We start from the raw sequence: 18,636 nt of genomic DNA on the forward strand, positions 1-18,636 counted from the left end.
TCAAGGCATACTTAAGGCAGTGGAGAACTGTTCCTGATACAGTAAAGGAAAAGAGCAAGAAACAACTTTTTATTTAATATAATCCTGATTTGCATGGAGGAAAAGTACAGGTATCTGCAGAGAAAAATTGAAAAAAAAATCAAAAATATAAACCATCTTTGGATTATGGAATGCAGATATTTGTTTTATTCTTTATACTTTTGTGTGTTTCACAAATTTTCTTCATTGACTGTGAATTAATTTTATAATTTAAAAATTACATTCTCACTCTAAGAAACAAAAAACCTGATGTTGACTTTAGCCTGCGAACTGTCTATGGCTTTTGTGTGGGCTGATTTAGACTGAAGCTGAGTTCTGAGTAATTCCTCTATCTGAAGTGCTGCAGTCCTTGGCAGTAAAAGACTCTCCAGGCGCTTTAGTAAGAGTCTTGCAATCAAAGTCGTGATTGCTAAGAGGTTCAAGCTTTGTCTGTAAGAGAAGAAATTCTGATTCTTTTCTTTAAAAGTTCCTACTTCCACTGATTAATCTTATTTTTCTCAAAGTTAGAAGTGCTCTTGCGAACTTCCATTTGTTTGATGTCTTCTTTTTAACTCTCTATGTGTTCCAAAAAGCCTTTATTCTCTGCAGAGCTGGTGGAAGCTCTAGATAGCTAAGTGCGGTTGGTTTAGGGCTATTTTGTGTTTTAGGTGATCATTTCCCTTCCCCTGGAACTAAATGGGCATTTTGGTGTCCAGCAGGCTGGCCCTCTCCTGAACTTAAAGCTCTCTGGACCTTCTCCCATCCTGAATCCCTCTCCTCCAACCTCACAGCCCCCAAAGAACTCTCCTCTCTCACCCTCGGCTCTCAAGCCTGATTTCCTAACTGCAGCCAAACAGCCTCCCCTCAGACCTGTCTCATGATGTTACTTCTCTGATGTGGGCCTTGGCTACTTCCCTTGGCTTCATTTACCCTCATTCCCTAAATGACATGCACTTCCAGATGCTTCTGGAACAATTCTGCCTAATCCAGTCCAGGCCCGGGGTCCTTCCCCTGGTCTCCAGAAATGGAACTACACCTGAGGCAGTGAACCCACAGATCTGCATGTCCTACTGTGCAATGAAGTCCCTGCAAATGTGGTAACAATTTGATTTCATTCCACCTAGTAGCAGAATGTGTCTGAGAGAGGGACATACCAGCCTTTGAGTGGAGGCCTGGCCCTTGCCTGCCTCCAGCTTAGGCTAGAGTTGAAGTACTTGGCCTGAGCCCAAAGGGCTCAACCATTCCTATGGCCCCTTGCAGAGGAATAATACCTACTTCCCAGAATTTCTTTGGGACGATCACAGGCTATGTTACTTTCTGATGAAATGAGGAAATTGGCATTCTGGTTGCTTACCTGATGGGGCTGGCATTCTAGTCTATGCAGTTCTGGAGCCACCTCTGTGGGCCACATGGAACTCCTAGCTGTGGCAGAAGAGATGCATGATGGCTCTTCCAGCGAGATCTAAGACCTCCTTTGCCATCTGTGAGCAAACCCAGCGCACTTGGTCGTCACATGCCACGATTTGGTTTCTGGCACGGGATCTGCATAGAACAATGCTCTGCCACAGACTTACTTCCAAGGGGGCTCTTGAGCTGACCTGGGTCTCAGAACGGTCTGCCCCAAGGGGATGAAGGAGGCGTCAGTGTTGAGAGGTACCCGTCTCGCTCTGGCACAATGCACAACTAGCGAGCCTGTGACCTATGAAAAGGCCAGTAAATGTGGATTAACTGTGTCAGATATTCACGTTTCTCAAAATAATCTAGAAACCTAGGTTTTCATGTGAAACCTATGGGCCATTAACTTGTAATCCCTGTGCTAGATGCTGCAAATGTAATTCCTGTCCTTCCTGGTTCTTAAAGAATCCACATCATAGCCATAGTAAAAACAAAACGAAAACCACATTAATGGAGTTCTGCTTTGATTTAGGATGTAAACAGTTGCAAGGGAACATCGCTCCCATCCTAAAATAAGAAAAATGAATAGCCTACAAAATCATAAGTTTCCTTTTTTTTTTGAAACAGAGTCTCGCTCTGTCACCCAGGCTGGAGAGTGCAGTAGCGTGATCTTGGCTTACTGCAATCTCTGCCTCCCAGGTTCAAGTGATTCTCCTGCCTCAGTCTCCCCAGTAGCTGGGATTATAGGTGCCCACCGCAATGCCTGGCTAATTTTTGTATTTTTAGTAGAGATTGGGTTTTGCCAAGTTGGCCAGGCCAGTCTCAAACTCCTGACCTCAGGTGATCCACCCGCCTCGACCTCCCAAAGTGCTGAGATTAGAGGCCTGAGCCACTGCACCCAGCCAATAAGTTATCTTGAATTCTTCAGAGAGTTGAGGTCACAAAGCAACCACATAACCTAATTCCAAAAGTAACAAGCCCCACTGAGAATAGAAGAGATATGCAAACAGTTTCACATTTGGCAGAGCACTAGGGGAAAAGGTAACCATCATAAAAGTGGGAAAGAAGAAATCAGCTCAAATTTTCACTAATCCTAAAGGCTGAGTTTGGGCTAGCAGACCAGTTTAGAATAACTGGGAGCCTGTGACAGCTAATTTTATGTGTCAGCTCGACTAGGCTGTGGTACCCATGTATCTGATCAAACACTATTCTAGATATTTCTGTGAAGGTATTTTAAAAGACGAGATCACATTTACCTCAGTTGATTCTGAGCAGATTACCCTCTATCTGTGGTTGAGCCTTATGAAATCAGTAGAAGGCCTCAGGAGAAAAGAGACTGATCTTCTCCAAGGAAGAGGGAATTCTGCCAGCAGACCACCTTTGAACCCTTCCCCGGGTCTCCAGCCTGCCAGGCTACCTACCCTGCAGATTTTGGACTTGTCAGCCTCCATAATTGTGTGAGCCAATGAACCAGTTCTTTGAAATAAATTTTCCTCTCTCTGCATACACATACACACTCACACAAATACACACACGCATGCACACACTTACCCTATTGTTTCTGTTCCTCTGGAGAACCCTAATACAGAGCCCCAGACACAAGGGGAATGTATGTTTACTTGTTGCAATGTCTACTCCAACAGTATTCACTGAGTGCTCAAAAGAAAGATGGGGGCAAGATAGGAGACCAGAGAGAGTCCCCCTTAGTGGTGTACATTTGCAGGACATGACTTGCTGCTGCTTCTGAAGACAGTCACAAACCACCACCCATATTCTATGACCCTTCTCTTATTAAAGGGCTTTAGGGGAGGGGCAGCAGACTACCAGGATGACCAGGGGAGGGGTAGAAGATAAACATGTGTACATCTGGGAAAGGAAAAGAATTCATCCTTTGTGTTCTCATGATATCAGTAAATATCTAATCCTTCAGTGGGAGGGCAGAAGTAAAAGCTATTTGCTTCTAGGGTGGGGTTGGGAGGGTCACAAAAACCTCTTGAGTCCAAGAACCTGAACCAATATAAAGTAGAGATAGACTACCCATGGGAGAGATACAGGTAAAAGTCTTCTGCCCAAGCCCACCGAAGATACATGGCAGAGTTTGGCTACCATGGGGCAGGTGAGGGGAGGAGGACAGGAATTTGAGGAGGTCCCATCCCCCAAGCCCAGGTGCATAGGCCTTACCTAAGACTAAGACTGGACTAGGAGAATCAAGAATCACCACTTGGCTGAGCAACAACCCCAGTAACAAATAGCAAGCAACAACAGTCTATTGCTGAAGGGGAGGCAATACTATGGAGAGAAATCCCTGCTCAACAGTACAGGTATACAGGTACTGCTGAAAGCTGATGACAGAACAGGAATACTGAGAGAAACCCTCCATTCACCACACTAAGCACAAGACAGTGGCACTTTCTGGTGCACTGAGGTTAGTGATAGCAAAAACATAACTCAAACCAGTTCAACTGCTAACTAGATTAACTCAACCCTCTACAATACTAACTTAACAAAAGAAAGAGCATGGCCATTTCCAGGTATAAATATTTACCTCATCTCTCATGGCTTGTACACATGATGTCCAGCATTCAATAACAAATTATAGTACAAAAAAAGAAAATAAAAACAAGACACAGAGAGAGAAAGAGAAAGAGAGAGAGAGAGAGAGAGAGAGAGAGAGAGAGAGAGAGAAAGCTTATTGTCAAGAGATAAAACAATCAATAGGACCAGGCTCAACAGAACCAGGCTCAGCAATAAGGGTACAGAAGACAGGGATTTTAAAATAACTATCACTAATATATTAAAAGATCTAGCAGAATAGAAGATACATAGGAACATATAGGTAATTTGGAGAATAGATAGAAACTATAAAAAAAGAAAATGTGAGAAACAAAAAAACACAACATCAAAAATGAAGAATCCTTGTAATAGGATCATCAGCAGGCTGGACATAGCTGATGAAGAAATCAATGAACTTGAAGATAGTATGATAGAAATGATCACAAATGAAACACAAAGGGGAAAAAGTTGAGAAGGAAGGTACAGAACTCATCATTAAAAAACTGGAGAGCAATATGAAGGAGAGGATAGAGAGACAATAGGGAAGAGGAAATATTTAAAGATTTAATGGGCAAGAATTTTCTAAAATTGATGAATGATAAAGAACTACAGATCCAAGAAACTCAACAGCATAAATACAATTGAACTGAACAAAATCAAAATAAAATTTATCTATATACTCATTATAGTCACAATGACAAAAACCCAAGATACAGAAGAAATCTCAATGGCAGCCAGAGAAAAAAAGTATATACAGAAGAACAAAGATAAAATTACAGCGAACTTCTTGACCATAGTTGTACAAAACAGAAAACAATGGAGTGACATGTTTAAGTGCAGAAAGAAGAAAAAGAGTCAACCTTTAATTCTATACCTAAGGCAAATGTCTTTTAAAAATGAGGATGAAATAAATTTTTAAAATAAAAATTAGAGAATTCATTGCCAATAGACTTGTATTACACAAAATGTTAAAGGAAGTTCTTAGACTGGGCAACATGGTGAAACCCTATCTCTACAAAAAAATTACAAAAATTAATAAGGTGGGGTGGCATGCACCTGTAGTCTCAGCTACTTGGGAGGCTGAGAGGTGGGAGGATTGCTTGAGCCCCAGAGGCGTATGTTGCAGTGAGCCAAGATTGAGCCACTGCATTCCAGCCTCAGCAACAGAACGAGACCCTGTCTCAAAAACAAAACAAAACAAAACAAAAACAAAGGAAGTTCTTTGGCGGAAAGAGTATGATACTAGTGGAAATTTTGGTATACATGAAGAAATGGCTTGGGCACAGTGGCTCATGCCTGTAATTCCAGCAATCTGCAAGGCCAAGGCAGGCAGATCGCCTGAGGTCAGGAGTTCAAGACCAGCCTGGCCAACATGGTGAAAGCCCATCTCTACTAAAAATAAAAAAAATTAGCCAGGCGTGGTGCTGCATGCCTGTAATCTCAGCTACTCTGGAGACTGAGACAGGAGAATTGCTTGAATCTGGGGGATGGAGGTTGCAGTGAGCTGAGATTGCACTACTGCACTCCAGCCTGGGTGACCAAGCAAGACTCCGTCTCAAAAAACAAAACAAAACAAAAAACAAAGAAATGAAGGGTAATGAAAACAATAAAAAGTAGTATAAATTTAAAAGACAATTAAGTTTTTATTCTCTTTAAAAGAAAATTTACTAAGTAGAATAGTACTTAGTAAATGTATTATGGGATTTATAGCACATAGAATTAAAATTCATGACTACAATAACACAAAGGTTGGGAGAGGAATTGGCAGTGTACTGTTGGGACATTCTTAGGCTATACATGAAGTAGTATTTATTTCAAGGTAGACTCTAATAAGTTCAGTATACATATTATAAACCCTAGAGCAACCAGTTATTTAAAAAGAGGCATAACTTGGCCGGGCAGGGTGGCTTATGCCTGTAATCCCTGCACTTTGGGAGGCAGAGGTGGGTAGATCACTTGAGGTCAGGAGCTCAAGACCAGCCTGGCCAACATGGTAAAACCCCGTCTCTACTAAAAATACAAAAAATTAGCCAGATGTGGTGGTGGGTCCCTATAGTCCCAGCTACTCAGGAGGCTGAGGCAGGAGAATCACTTGAACCCAGGAGGTGGAAGTTGCAGTAAGCTGAGGTCACGCCACTGAACTCCAGCCTGAGCAACAGAGCAAGACTCTGTCTTAAAAAAAAAGGCATAATGAATAAGCCAATAGTGGATTAAAAAGATTAATTAAAAAATACTGTTATTCTAAAGAAGGCAGAACCAAAATAAAAAAGAGTTTAAATGGGACAAATAGAAAATGAATAGCAAGACCCAACCATATCAATAATTAAAATAAATATAAATGGTCTAAACCAGGGGTAGATACAGTATGGCCCTCAGCTAAAATCTAGCCTGCTACCTGTTTGTACAAGAAAAGTTTTATTGGCCAGCTGTGGTTGTGCCTGTAATCCCAGCATCTTGGGAGTTCAAGGCAGCCCAGAAGTTCGAGATCCTCCTGAGCAACATAGGGAGACCTTGTCTTTACAGAAAAAATTTTTAAATTAAGCAAGTGTGGTGGCGTATACTTGTAGCGCCAACTACTTGGGAGGCTGAGGTAGGAGTATCTGCTTGAGCCCAGAAGGTCAAGGTTGCAGTGAGCCGAGATCATACCACTGTGCTCCAACCTGGGTGACAGACTGAAACTGCATCTCAGAAAAAAGAGAGAGAGAGAGAGAGAGAGAGAGAGAGAGAGAGGAAAGAAAGAAAGAAAGAAAAAGAAAGAAAGAAAGAAAAAGAAAGAAAGAAAGAAAGAAAGAAAGAAAGAAAGAAAGAAAGAAAGAAAGAAAGAAAGAAAGAAAGAAAGAAAGAAAATGAAAAGTTTTATTGGAACACAGTCACACTCATTAATTTGAGGATGTCTATGACTTCCTCTTTCACTACAGTGACAGAGTTAAGAAGTTAAAATAGAGACTGGAAAACTTACAAAGCCTAAAATATTTACTATCTGTTCCTTTATAGAAAAAGTTTGTGGATCTCTGGTATAAATACCTCAATTAAAAGGCAAAAATTATCAGATTGGACAAAAAAGCAACTATATGCTATGTACAAGAAATATACTTTTAGGCCAGGTGCAGTCAGTCACGCCTATAAGCGCAGCACGTTGGTAGGATGAGGCAGGAGGATCACTTGAGGCCAGAGGTTAGAGTCAGCCTAGGCAACATAGCAAGACCTCATGCCTACAAAAAATAAAACAAAATAAAATAAGAAAGACACTTTCAAAAAAAAATTACAGATTGGCTAAAAATAAATAGAAGAGGCCGGGCATGGTAGTTCATACCTGTAATCTCAGCACTTTGGGAAGTCAAGAAGGGAGGACTGCTTAAGACCAGGAGTTCAAACCACCCTAGGCAACAAAGTAAGACCTCATCTCTATGAAAATAGAAGTAAAAAAATAAATAAAACCAGCTGGGTGTAGTGGTGCACACCTGTAGTTCTAGCTACTCCAGAGGCTGAAGTGGGAGAATCACTTGAGTGCAGGAGTTCAAAGCTCCAGTGAGGTATGATTGTGCCACTGCAGTCCAGCCTGGGCAACAGAGTAAGACCCTGTCTCTGGGAGGAAAAAAGTAAATAGGTGGAAAAAAGCTTACCACCAAAAACACTAATGGAAAGAAAGCTGGACTGGGAAAAAGACATTCTGTTCAACAAACAGTTCTGGGAAAACTAGATATCCACACGCAAAAGAATGAAGTTGGATGCTACCTTATACCATGTATAAAAATTAACTCGTGGGCCGGCACAGTGGCTCACGCCTGTAATCCCAGCACTTTGGGAGGCCGAGGCAGGCCAATAACGAGGTCAGGAGTACGAGACCAGCCTGACCAACATGGTGAAACCCCGTCTCTACTAAAAATACAAAAAAATTAACCAGGCATGTGGCGCATGCCTGTAATCCCAGCTACTCAGGAGGCTGAGGCAGGATAATCTCTTGAACCTGGGAGGTAGAAGTTACAGTGAGCCTAGATCACACCATTGCACTCCAGCCTGGGCAACAGAGTGAGACTCTGTCTCAAAAAAAAATTAACTCAAAATGGATCAAAAACCTAAATGTAAGAACTAAAACTAGAAAACATAAGGAGAAATCTTTACGACATTGAATTTTACAATGAATTCTTAAATATGACATCAGAAACACAGGCAAGAAAGAAAAAAATAGATGAATGGGACATAATAAAAATTTAAAATGCTTATGCTTTGAAGAACACCTTCAAGAGAGTGGAAAGATAACCTACAGAATATGATAAAATATTTGCAAATCATTTATCTGATAAGTGATTAATATCCAGAATATATAAAGAACTTCTAAAACTCAACAAGAACAAAACCCAAATAAGAAATCAGCAAAGGACTTGAATAGACATGTCTCCACAGAAGATATAAATATGACCGATAAGCACATGAAAAGATATTCATCACAGTTATTCGAGAAATGCAAATGAGGCCGGGCACAATGGCTCACACCTGTAATCCCAGCACTTTGGGAGGCCAAGGCAGGTGGATCACCTGAGGTCAGGAGTTCAAGACCAGCCTGGCCAACATGGCGAAACCCCGTCGCTACTAAAAATATACAAATTAGCCTGGAGTGGTGGCGGGTGTCTGTAATCCCCGCTACTTGTGAGGCTGAGGCAGGAGAGTCACTTAAATCTGGGAGGCAGAGGTTGCAGTAAGCCTCCATTGCACCCCAGCCTGGGCGACAAGAGGGAGACTCCGTCTCAGAAAAAAAAAAAAAGAAAAAAAGAAATGCAAATGAAAACCACAATGAAGTACCGCTTCATATCCAGCAGGATGGTTATTATTGAAAAGAAAAGAAAAGAAAGAAAGAGAGAGAGAGAGAGAGAGAAAGAAAGAAAGAAAGAAAGAAAGAAAGAAAGAAAGAAAGAAAGAAAGAAGGAAAGAAAGAAAACCAGGGTTGGTTAGAATGTGGAGAAGTTGGAAGCCTTGTGCATTGCTGGTGGGAATATAAAATGGTGGGCTGCTGTGGAAGACAGTTTGGTGGTTCCTCAGAAACTTAAATATAGAATTACTAGATGACCCAGCAATTTCACTTCTCGATGGTATATACTCAAAATAATTGAAAACAGACTCAAACAGAAACTTGTGTACCAATGTTCATAGCAGCATTATTCACACTAGTTAAAGGTAGAACCAACCCAAGTGTCTATCAACTGATGAATGGATAAGCAAAATATAGTATATATGTATAATGAATATTATTCAGACATAAAAAGGAATGAAGCTCTGAAACATGCTATAACATGCATGAACCTTAAAAACATGCTACATGACGTAAGCCAAACAGAAAAGGGAAAATGTGTGATTTTACTTATGCGAGGTATCTAGAATAGGCAAAGTCATTCAAAGATAGAAAGTAGAGAAGTTACCAGAGGGGAGAGTGGGCAGTTATTGCTTTAAAGTTACAGAGTTTCAGTCAGGTGGGGTGGTTCATGTCTATAATCCCAGCACTTTGGGAGGCTGAGGCGGGTGAATCACCTGAGGTCAGGAGTTTGAGACCAGCCTGGCAACACGCTGAAATGCTGTCTCTACTAAAAATACAAAAATTAGCCAGGCGGGGTGGTGGGTGCCTGTAATCCCAGCTACTTGGGAGGCTGAGGCGAGAAAATCGCTTGAACCTGGGAGGCAGAGGTTGCAGTGAGCCGAGATCGTGCCACTGCACTCCAGCCTGGGCGACAGAGCAAGACTCCCTCTCAAAAAACAAAAACTTAGAAACAACAACAACAACAAAGACAAAAAACAAAGTTACAGAGTTTCTGTTTTAAAGTTACAGAGTTAAAGTTTTGGAAATAGGCGGTTATGCAATATTATGAATGTACTTAATGCCACTGAATTGCAGATCTAAATGTTTAAAATGGTAAACTTCATGTTATGTACGTTTTACTACAATAAAAACAGACAGAACACAACCAAAGCTATACCGGCTATATTAATTTCAGAGTAGGCTTTAGAACCCTGCAGTGAACCTCCACAATGAGGCCTTTGAAATCCTGTCCTCTGCCAATCGTTTCCTCTCAGTCTCTTACCATACCAAGAATTCTTGCCATTCTAAGGACAGCTCTTCAAATGTGCCGTATTGTCTCTGCCCCAAGTCTTTGTGCCTGCTTGTCCTTCTGTTTGATAAGTTCTCCCACTCTTCATCTGGTTACCTTCTGCTGTGCTTCAGGATAAAGATGGAAATCACCTCCTTCTGGAAGGCTTCCTGGGCCTCACCAACCCTCATCCTAGACTTTGGGAGGCGCTCTTCTTAAATGCATCTGTGGGCTGCCATGCTGTATTGTGATAGGCAACTTTCTTGTCTGCCTTCTTCACTAGCCTATCAGCTCCTTGAAGGCAGGGATATCATGTCTCATTCTTTATATTCCTAGTACCTCGTATGGTGTCTGGCATATGGCAGGCACTCAATCGATAGTTGTCAAATTAGTATAATTATGGGACAATGCTCATGAAGGGACATGGAAGACCAGGACATGGGAAGCCTCCTCCTTTAGCATACTGGTCATTCACCATCGTTTTTTTCTACTGTCTAGTGAATCAGTATACAGGGCATAGTGGTGAAGTATCTCCCAATCTGATAAATAGTATCTTTTGATTGTTAAACTGGTGAAATCCACACACAATGGATGTGAATAAATGTCTGCAAATATCATCCTAAGAAACAGGATGCAACAGTGCCTGGAAATCTAATCAAAGCATGACGGAATGTGAAGGAAAGCTGTAACCTAATCAATGGCCTTAACAGCTGAAGAAAGAATATGCGAGCAGAAGGGGGGTGGCCTATAGGGAGTGCTGAAAAGTGGAGCCAAGGAACAAACATTTGTCATGATGTCTCCAGCCCTGTCAAGGGAAAGAGTTGTTTTTTGACCGTTAGGCACAAGTATGCAGTCCACCCTATATCCCTATGGATGCCACAGAGCTCATCCAATTCCCTCCCTTTGTTCTGATTTCATGCTCACAAACAACCTCCTGATTATAATTTGGCTTCCCATGTAGATTTTCCAACAGGAGAGAATGCGCTGACCAGTCAACATGAACATCTGGTCCATTTGGCAAGGAGCGTTCTCTTTGTATACGAATGCACTGGTGTTCTGGTTTCTATATCAGTCAGTTTACACACCCCAGGGGCTGCAGAGGTGCTCCTTCTTCCAGCTCTTGCTAGGACTGCTAGCAAGGTCCTGCTCCCCTTTGTTTGCACCCTTACCCAGCCAGTGTGGGCTGAGGACAAAGTATGAGGAGTCAGCCACAGCTCCTCCAGGTATAAACCCATCTTGCTTTGGGCTTACCTCTTCCTCATAGAGGGAAAGGGCTTTGGACCCAGTCAGTGCTGATGGGCAGGACCTTCCCACAGGGTTTTTCCTCTTCTTCAGAAGCCTAGTCTCTGCTCATGATACAGTGTTTTGTTTTTAAGATTCAGGGGGTACACGTGCAGATTTGTTATATTGATATATTGTGTGATGTAGAGATTTGAGCTTCTATGGAAATTGTCATCCAAATGGTGAACATAGTACCCAATAGATAGTTTTTCAAACATTGCCCCCTCCTTCCCTCCTTCCTTTTAGAGTCCTCAGTGTCTATTGTTTCCATCTTTACGTCTGTGTGTACCCATTGTTTAACTCCCACTTATAAGTGGGGACATGTGGTATTTGATTTTCTGTTTCTGTGTTAATTTGCTTAGGATAATGGCCCCCCAGCTGCATCTATGTTGCTGCAAAGGACAAGATTTCATTCTTTTTTTTATGGTTATGTAGTATTCCAGGGTGTATATGTTCTTTATCATGATACAGTTCTCATCTTCCTGTGCTGTGGTTCCCTGCTAATACATTCATGCACCTTAGCAATAATTTTCAAAGGTCAGGGATTAGGAAAAAACACTTCCAGAGAACACAGCTGATGCTGAGATGAGTCTGGCTGTGGTTCACCCTGTCAAGGACTCAGGCACAAGTGGAATGGAGGAAGGAGAAGGAGATGGCCAACCTCTACCCTGGTTGAGTTAGTCCTGTTGGGATGGATACTTGGATAATTTCTGTTGGTCCTCAGGCCTCCGCCAATGTTCTGGTAGTGCTGTAGCTATTCTGGGGTGCTTTATATTGATTGACTGCTTTGAGTTCTGGAAAAGTTTAGGAGCTAAGTTAATGGAATTACTGAGAGGAAATGTCAGATGGATTGTTGCTGGACTAGAGAGAGGTCTTGTATACATTTTCAGGTTGAAAGGAAGATCCGTAGAAAGTAGAGAGAAGGAAGATGGGGTTGGTGAACCCTATTCTAAGAAAAGAAAAAACCCCGAAAATTTGTAGTTAACTGGAGGAAATTAAGCATTTATTCTTCCTTTCTAGCAGGAACTGATTTCAGGGTAAGCAAATAGTCCCCAATTGATGAGGAAAAGCTCTGTCAGAAGAATGCCATCAAATAAATGCAGAAGGAATTATAAAATAAGAAAAGCAAAATTTTGGAAACCCAAATAAAATGACTGATTCAGGCAAAAAGCTTCAATTGGTGTTAAAAAAAAATGTTGGGGAGCTAGATACTTGTATAGTACCAAACAAACACATCCCAGACAGCTTCTCAGTGGCAAGGAGGAAAAAACATATGATGAAGGGGTCAGGCTGTCAGCATCCTTATGTCTGGGGGCTCAATCTTAGTGTTACTAATGGATAGTGTATTTGTCCATTTTCATGCTGCTGATAAAGACGTACCCAAGACTGGGCAAATTACAAAAGAAAGAGGTTTGACGGACTTACAGTTCCACGTGGCTGGGGAAGTCTCACAATCATGGCAGAAGGCAAGGAGGAACAAATCACGTCTTACATGGACGGCAACAGGCAAAGAGACAGGAAGTTTGTACAGGGCAACTCCACCTCATAAAGCCATCAGATCTTTTGAGACCTACTCACTTTCACTAGAACAGCATGGGAAAGATCCACCCCCATGATTCAATGACCTCCCACTGGGTCCCTTCCACAACATGTGGGAATTGTGGGAGTTATAATTCAAGATGAGATTTGGGTGGGGACACAGCCAAACTATATCAGATAGTCAGCTAGATATTATGTGTCCCCTGATGTAACTTGATGGAGCATGTAATACAATTTATGGTATGTTCTAGCAAAATGCATTGAACTGAAACATACAGTTCATATATCACTTTTATATGAAAACGAGAGATGGAGGAACAAGCTGAATGGCATCATGAAGAAGCAATGGGAAAAATCAGAAGGACATTCTGCAGGATAACTGACCTGGCCTCTTCAGCAGGCCAAACTCATGGAAAAGGTACTGTGCTAGGGTCAAAGAGATTAAAGGGACATCAAAACAAGATGCAAAACATGGTCCTAGATTGGCCATCCATTAGGGCAAACTAACTGTAAAGAAAAATTTTTAAGCAAATGGAGAAATCTGAATATGATTGAGGGTTAGTTGAAATGGAAACTTACAGAAATGGAAAGGCAACTGAAGGTTCCAAAGAGTATATTTAGTAATATGTCATTTGGTTAAAACGTTACATATAAACATAAAGAAAGAGGCAAAAAGATATTAATGTGGGGCTTAGCAATTGTATATTCCCTTTTTCATTGAGATACAATTTACATACTATAAACTCACCCATACATACCATATATTTACATACCATATTTTGCAAGATTGTGGCACCATCTCCACTATATAATTCTGAATTATTTTTATCACCCCAAAAAGAAGCCACATATACATTGGTACCCCACGTCCCCTTTCTCCACCCCTGGGAAGCAGTAATTTACTTTGTCTGTATGGATTTGCCTATTATGGACAGTGTATGTACATGGAATCATATAATTTATATATTATATAAGTCATATAATTTATATATTATATATAATATACATATAATATAATGTGGCCTTTTGTAGCTGGCTTCTTTCATTTAATATGTTTTTAAAGTTCATCCATGTTATGGTATGTTTGATTACCTCATTCCTTTTTGTGGTTGAATAATATCCCATTGTATGGATATACCAAATTTTGTTGATCCATTTATTAGTTGATGAACACTGGGTTGATTAGACCTTTTTTTTTTTTTTTTTCAGATGGAGTTTGGCTCTTGTTGCCCAGAATGTAGTGCAATGGCACAGTCTCGGCTCACTGCAACCTCTGCCTCCTGGATTCAAGCGATACTCCTGCCTCAGCCTCCCAAGTAGCTGGGATTACAGGCATGCACCAGCCACCATGCCCAGCTAATTTTGTATTTTTAGTAGAGACAGGGTTTCACCATGTTGGTCAGACTGGTCTTGAACTCCTGACTTCAAGTGATCTGCCCATCTCCACCTCCCAAAGTGCTGGGATTACAGGCATGAGCCACCGCGCCCAGGGGTTTGACCTTTTGACTATTTTGAATAATGCTGCTATGAACATCCATTTACAGGTTTTGTGTGAACATATGTTTTCAATTCTCTTGGGTATATGCCTAGGAGTGGAATTTTGTCACATGGTAACTTTATGTTTAACTTTCTGAGGAAAAGCCAAACTGCAAGGCTGGGCATGATGGCTCATGCCTGTAATCCTAGCACTTTTGGGAGGCTGAGGCAGGAGGATTTCTTGAGCCCAGAAGTTCCAGACAACCCTGGGTAACATGGCAAGACCCTATATCTATAAAAGATATAAAAAATTAGCCAGGTGTGGTGGCGCATGCCTGTGGTCCCAGCTAACCAGGAGGTTGAGGTGGGAGAATCACTTGAACCCAGGAGATTGAAGTTGCAGTGAGCTGTGACTGTACCACCACACTCTGGCCTGGGTGACAGAGCGAGACTCTGTCTCAAAAAAAAAAAAGAAAGAAAAGAAAATAAAAAGAAAAGCCCAACTGTTTTCCAAAGCAGCTACACCAGTTACATTTCCACCAGCAATGTATGAGGGTTCCAATTTCTCCTATCCTCTCCAACACTTGCTATTGTCCATTTAAAAAGTAATAGCCATCCTGGCCAGGTGCAGTGGCTCATGCCTGTAATCCCAGCACTTTGGGAGGCAGAGGTGGCTGGATCACTTGAGGTCAGGAGTTCAAGGCCAGCCTGGCCAACATGGTGATACCCCATTTCTACTAAAAATACAAAAAATTTAGCCACACCCAGTGGTGCATACCTGTAATCCCAGGTACTTGGGAGGCTGAGGCAGGAGAATCACTTGAACTTGGGAGGCAGAGGTTGCGGTGAGCTGAGATTGCACCATTGCACTCCAGCCTGGGTGACAGAGTGAGACTCCATCTCAAAAAACAATAATAACCACCTTACTGTGTATGAAGTGGTATCTTATTGTGGTTTTGGGTTTCCTTACCTGATGGCTAATGATGTTGAGCGTCTTTTCATGTGCTTATTGGTCATTTTTATATCTTTGAAAACATTTTTTGTTTGTTGTATTTTGTTTTGGGATAGGGTCTTGCTCTGTTGCCCAGGTTGGAGTGCAGTGGCATGATCATGGCTCATTGCAGCCTCCACTTCTCAGGCTCAAGCAATTCTCTAACCTCAGCCTCCCAAGTAGCTGGAACTAAAGGCACATACCATTACACCCGGCTAATTTAAATTTTTTTTGTAGCGATGGAGTCCTGCTATGTTGCCCAGGCTGGTCTCAAACTGCTGGGCTCAAGTGATCTTCCCTTCTCAGCCTTCCAAAGTGCTGGGGTTATAAGCATAAGCCACTGAGCCAATCTTCCATTTTTGGGATCATCCCACTTGGTCAGTTTTATTTATTGCCACATTCAATTTATTAATATTTTGTCTATGTTTATGTATGTATGTCCATAAGTGATATTGGCCTGGAGTTTTATTTTCTTGTCATGTTTTTGGTTTCAGTATCACCGTATTGTTGGTTTCATAAAATGAATGTTTTCCCACCTCTGTTTTCTGAAACTATTTGTGTAAGTTTGGTATTATTTTTTCCTTGAATATTTACTAGAAATCAGGGAAACCTCTCTCTTGTCTGGAGTTTCTCTTATAGAAATATTATTGACACTTGACTTTATTGAGAATTTACACCCTTAAATTGTACCCATTTTAAGCATACCATCCAATGAATATTGATAAACGTATATACCTGTGTAACCACAACTACAATCAATTCTGTCATCCTTATAAGTTCCCCTAGGCTCTGGTCCAGGCAATATACATTACCCTGGTCCTAGGCTACCACTGATCTGCTTATGTCACTGTGGATTAGACTTGCATTTTCTAGAATTTCATTTATATGAAATCATATGGTATGGTTATTGTGGTTCATCATACTGTTTTTAAGACTTATCCATGTTGTAGGTATTAGTACTTAGTTACTTTTTATTGTTAAGTGTGGACATACTACAATCTGTGTATCTGTTACCTATTAATTGACCATTGGGCTGACTTCATATTTTAGCTATTAATAAAGCTATTATGAATATATATGTACAAGTCTTTGTGTGGACATATGTTTTTATTTCTCTAGTGTAAACAGGAATAGAACTGTTGGGTTATATGGTAAGTATACATTTAACTTTGTAAGAAATCGCCAAACTGTTTTCTAAAGTGGCTGTACTATTTTATATTCCCGTCCACAATATATGAGAGCCACAGTTTCTCAACATCTTCTCCAACACTCAGTATTCTCACTTTTAAAAATTGTAGTCATTCTAGTGGGTGCGTAGTAGTAAATCATTGTGGCTTCAGTTTGCATTTCTCTGATGACTTATGATATTGCATATCTTTTTGTGTATTTGTTGGCTGTGTATCCTATTTTGTGAAGATCTCTTCAAATCCTTTGGCCATTTTTAATTGGGCAGTTTGTTTTTTTAATTCATGAGGTTTAAGAGTTCCACATATATTCTGAATACAAGTCGTTTGTTTGATACATGTTGTGAACACTTGCTTTTTTGGGGTATCAGTTATTGTAAGCTGTGTTTTTCAAGGACTTTCTCCATTTCATCCAGGTTTTCAAATTTACCAGCATAAAATTATTCATAAGGCCTTTTTTTTTTTTGAGACAGTATCTCACTCTGTCACCAGGCTGGAGTGCAGTGGCATGATCTCAGCTCACTGCAACCTCCGCCTTCTGGGTTCAAGCAATTCTCCCACCTCAGCTTCCCAAGTAGCTGGGATGACAGGCACATGTCACCACGCCCAGCTAATTTTTGTATTTTTAGTAGAGATGGGGTTTCTCTATGTTGGCCAGGCTGGTCTCGAACTCCTGGCCTCAAGTGATCCACCCGCTTCAGCCTCCCAAAGTGCTGGGATTACGGGCGTGAGCCACCGTGTCTGGCCTTATAATGTCATTTTATTATCCTTTTAATGTCTGTGGGATCTGTTGTGGTAACTCTTCTTCACTCTTCACTCCAGTTATTAGCGATATGTGTTATCTCTTAATCAATCTAGCTAAGGGTTTATTCGGTTTTATGATGCTTTCGATGAAGTATCTTTTTACTTTGTTTATTGTTTTCATTATCTGTTTCTTTTCTCCTTTGTTAATTTCTGCTCTTTGTTGTTTCTTTACTGAAGGTGGAAGCTTAGGTTAATGATTTCAGATCTTCTTCCTCTGGATGAGGTATAAGCTTCCCTATGAGCACTGCCTTGGCTGCATCCCAGAAATTTTAATATGCAGTATCGTATTTTCCTTGTCATTTAATTCAAAATGTTTTCATTGTCCTCATGATTTTATCCTTGATCCTGAATTATTTATAAGTTTGTGGTTTAATTTCCTTTTATATGGTGTTATGAAGATTATACAAAAGAAACTTGAACTCTCGTTGGCATTTGATTCAATGCTAGATAGCTTCAAGTCTTAGTTCCTGCCTGTGTTTATTGCCTCCTGCAGTACCCTGATAAATCTCACTCACCCTCAGGTCCCATAAGCACATGTGCCCTCTTGCTGCCTCTTTGAAATTTCATGCTAGGTGGAACCTCTTTAAATTTCATGGTAGCAGGACTTTCTTTTTATAAACCATTACACGTTTGCTATTTACTCTGTCTGTATTCTGGACTTTGTCCCAGAGAGAGCCATCCTCTCCACCACTCACTTTGGGACTTCTACTCCTATGTGAGTAATTCATATTTATTTGATCATACCACAGAATAAAATTGGAGTGTCTCTATGCCATGCAGAATTGCTATAATAAGAGTTTTATGAGTTCTATTTTAATGTCTTTGTGGTCACAGAATACACTCTGTGTGATTTCCATCCTTTGACATTTATCAAAACTTGTTCTGTGGCCCAACATACAGTTTGTAGTGGTGAATGTACCGTGTGACCTTGAAAAAAAAAAGAGACATTCTAAAGTAATTGGGAATATGTTCTACAAATGTCAATTAGGTCAATTTGGTTAATAGTGTTGTTCAAGTATTTTATATCTTAACTAATTTTCTGTCTATATGTTCTATTAATTCCTGAGAAAGGCTGAGATCTCCAACTATAATTGTGAATTTCTCTAATTCTTTTAGTTCCATTAGTATTTGCTTCATCCATCTTGAAGCTCTGTTATTAGGTGCAAATACATTCGGTTTTGCTGTGTCTAGATGAACTGATTATTTTATCATTATGAAATGTCCTTTCAGCAGGATGAATTCTAGGATGACCCACAAAATGTCCTTCCTCTCGAGGGTACATGAACTGAGTAATCTCCAGGACTTTCAGTATGATGGA

Source organism: Chlorocebus sabaeus, chromosome 21, assembly GCF_047675955.1.
Source record: "Chlorocebus sabaeus isolate Y175 chromosome 21, mChlSab1.0.hap1, whole genome shotgun sequence".
Taxonomy (NCBI): Eukaryota; Metazoa; Chordata; class Mammalia; order Primates; family Cercopithecidae; genus Chlorocebus; species Chlorocebus sabaeus.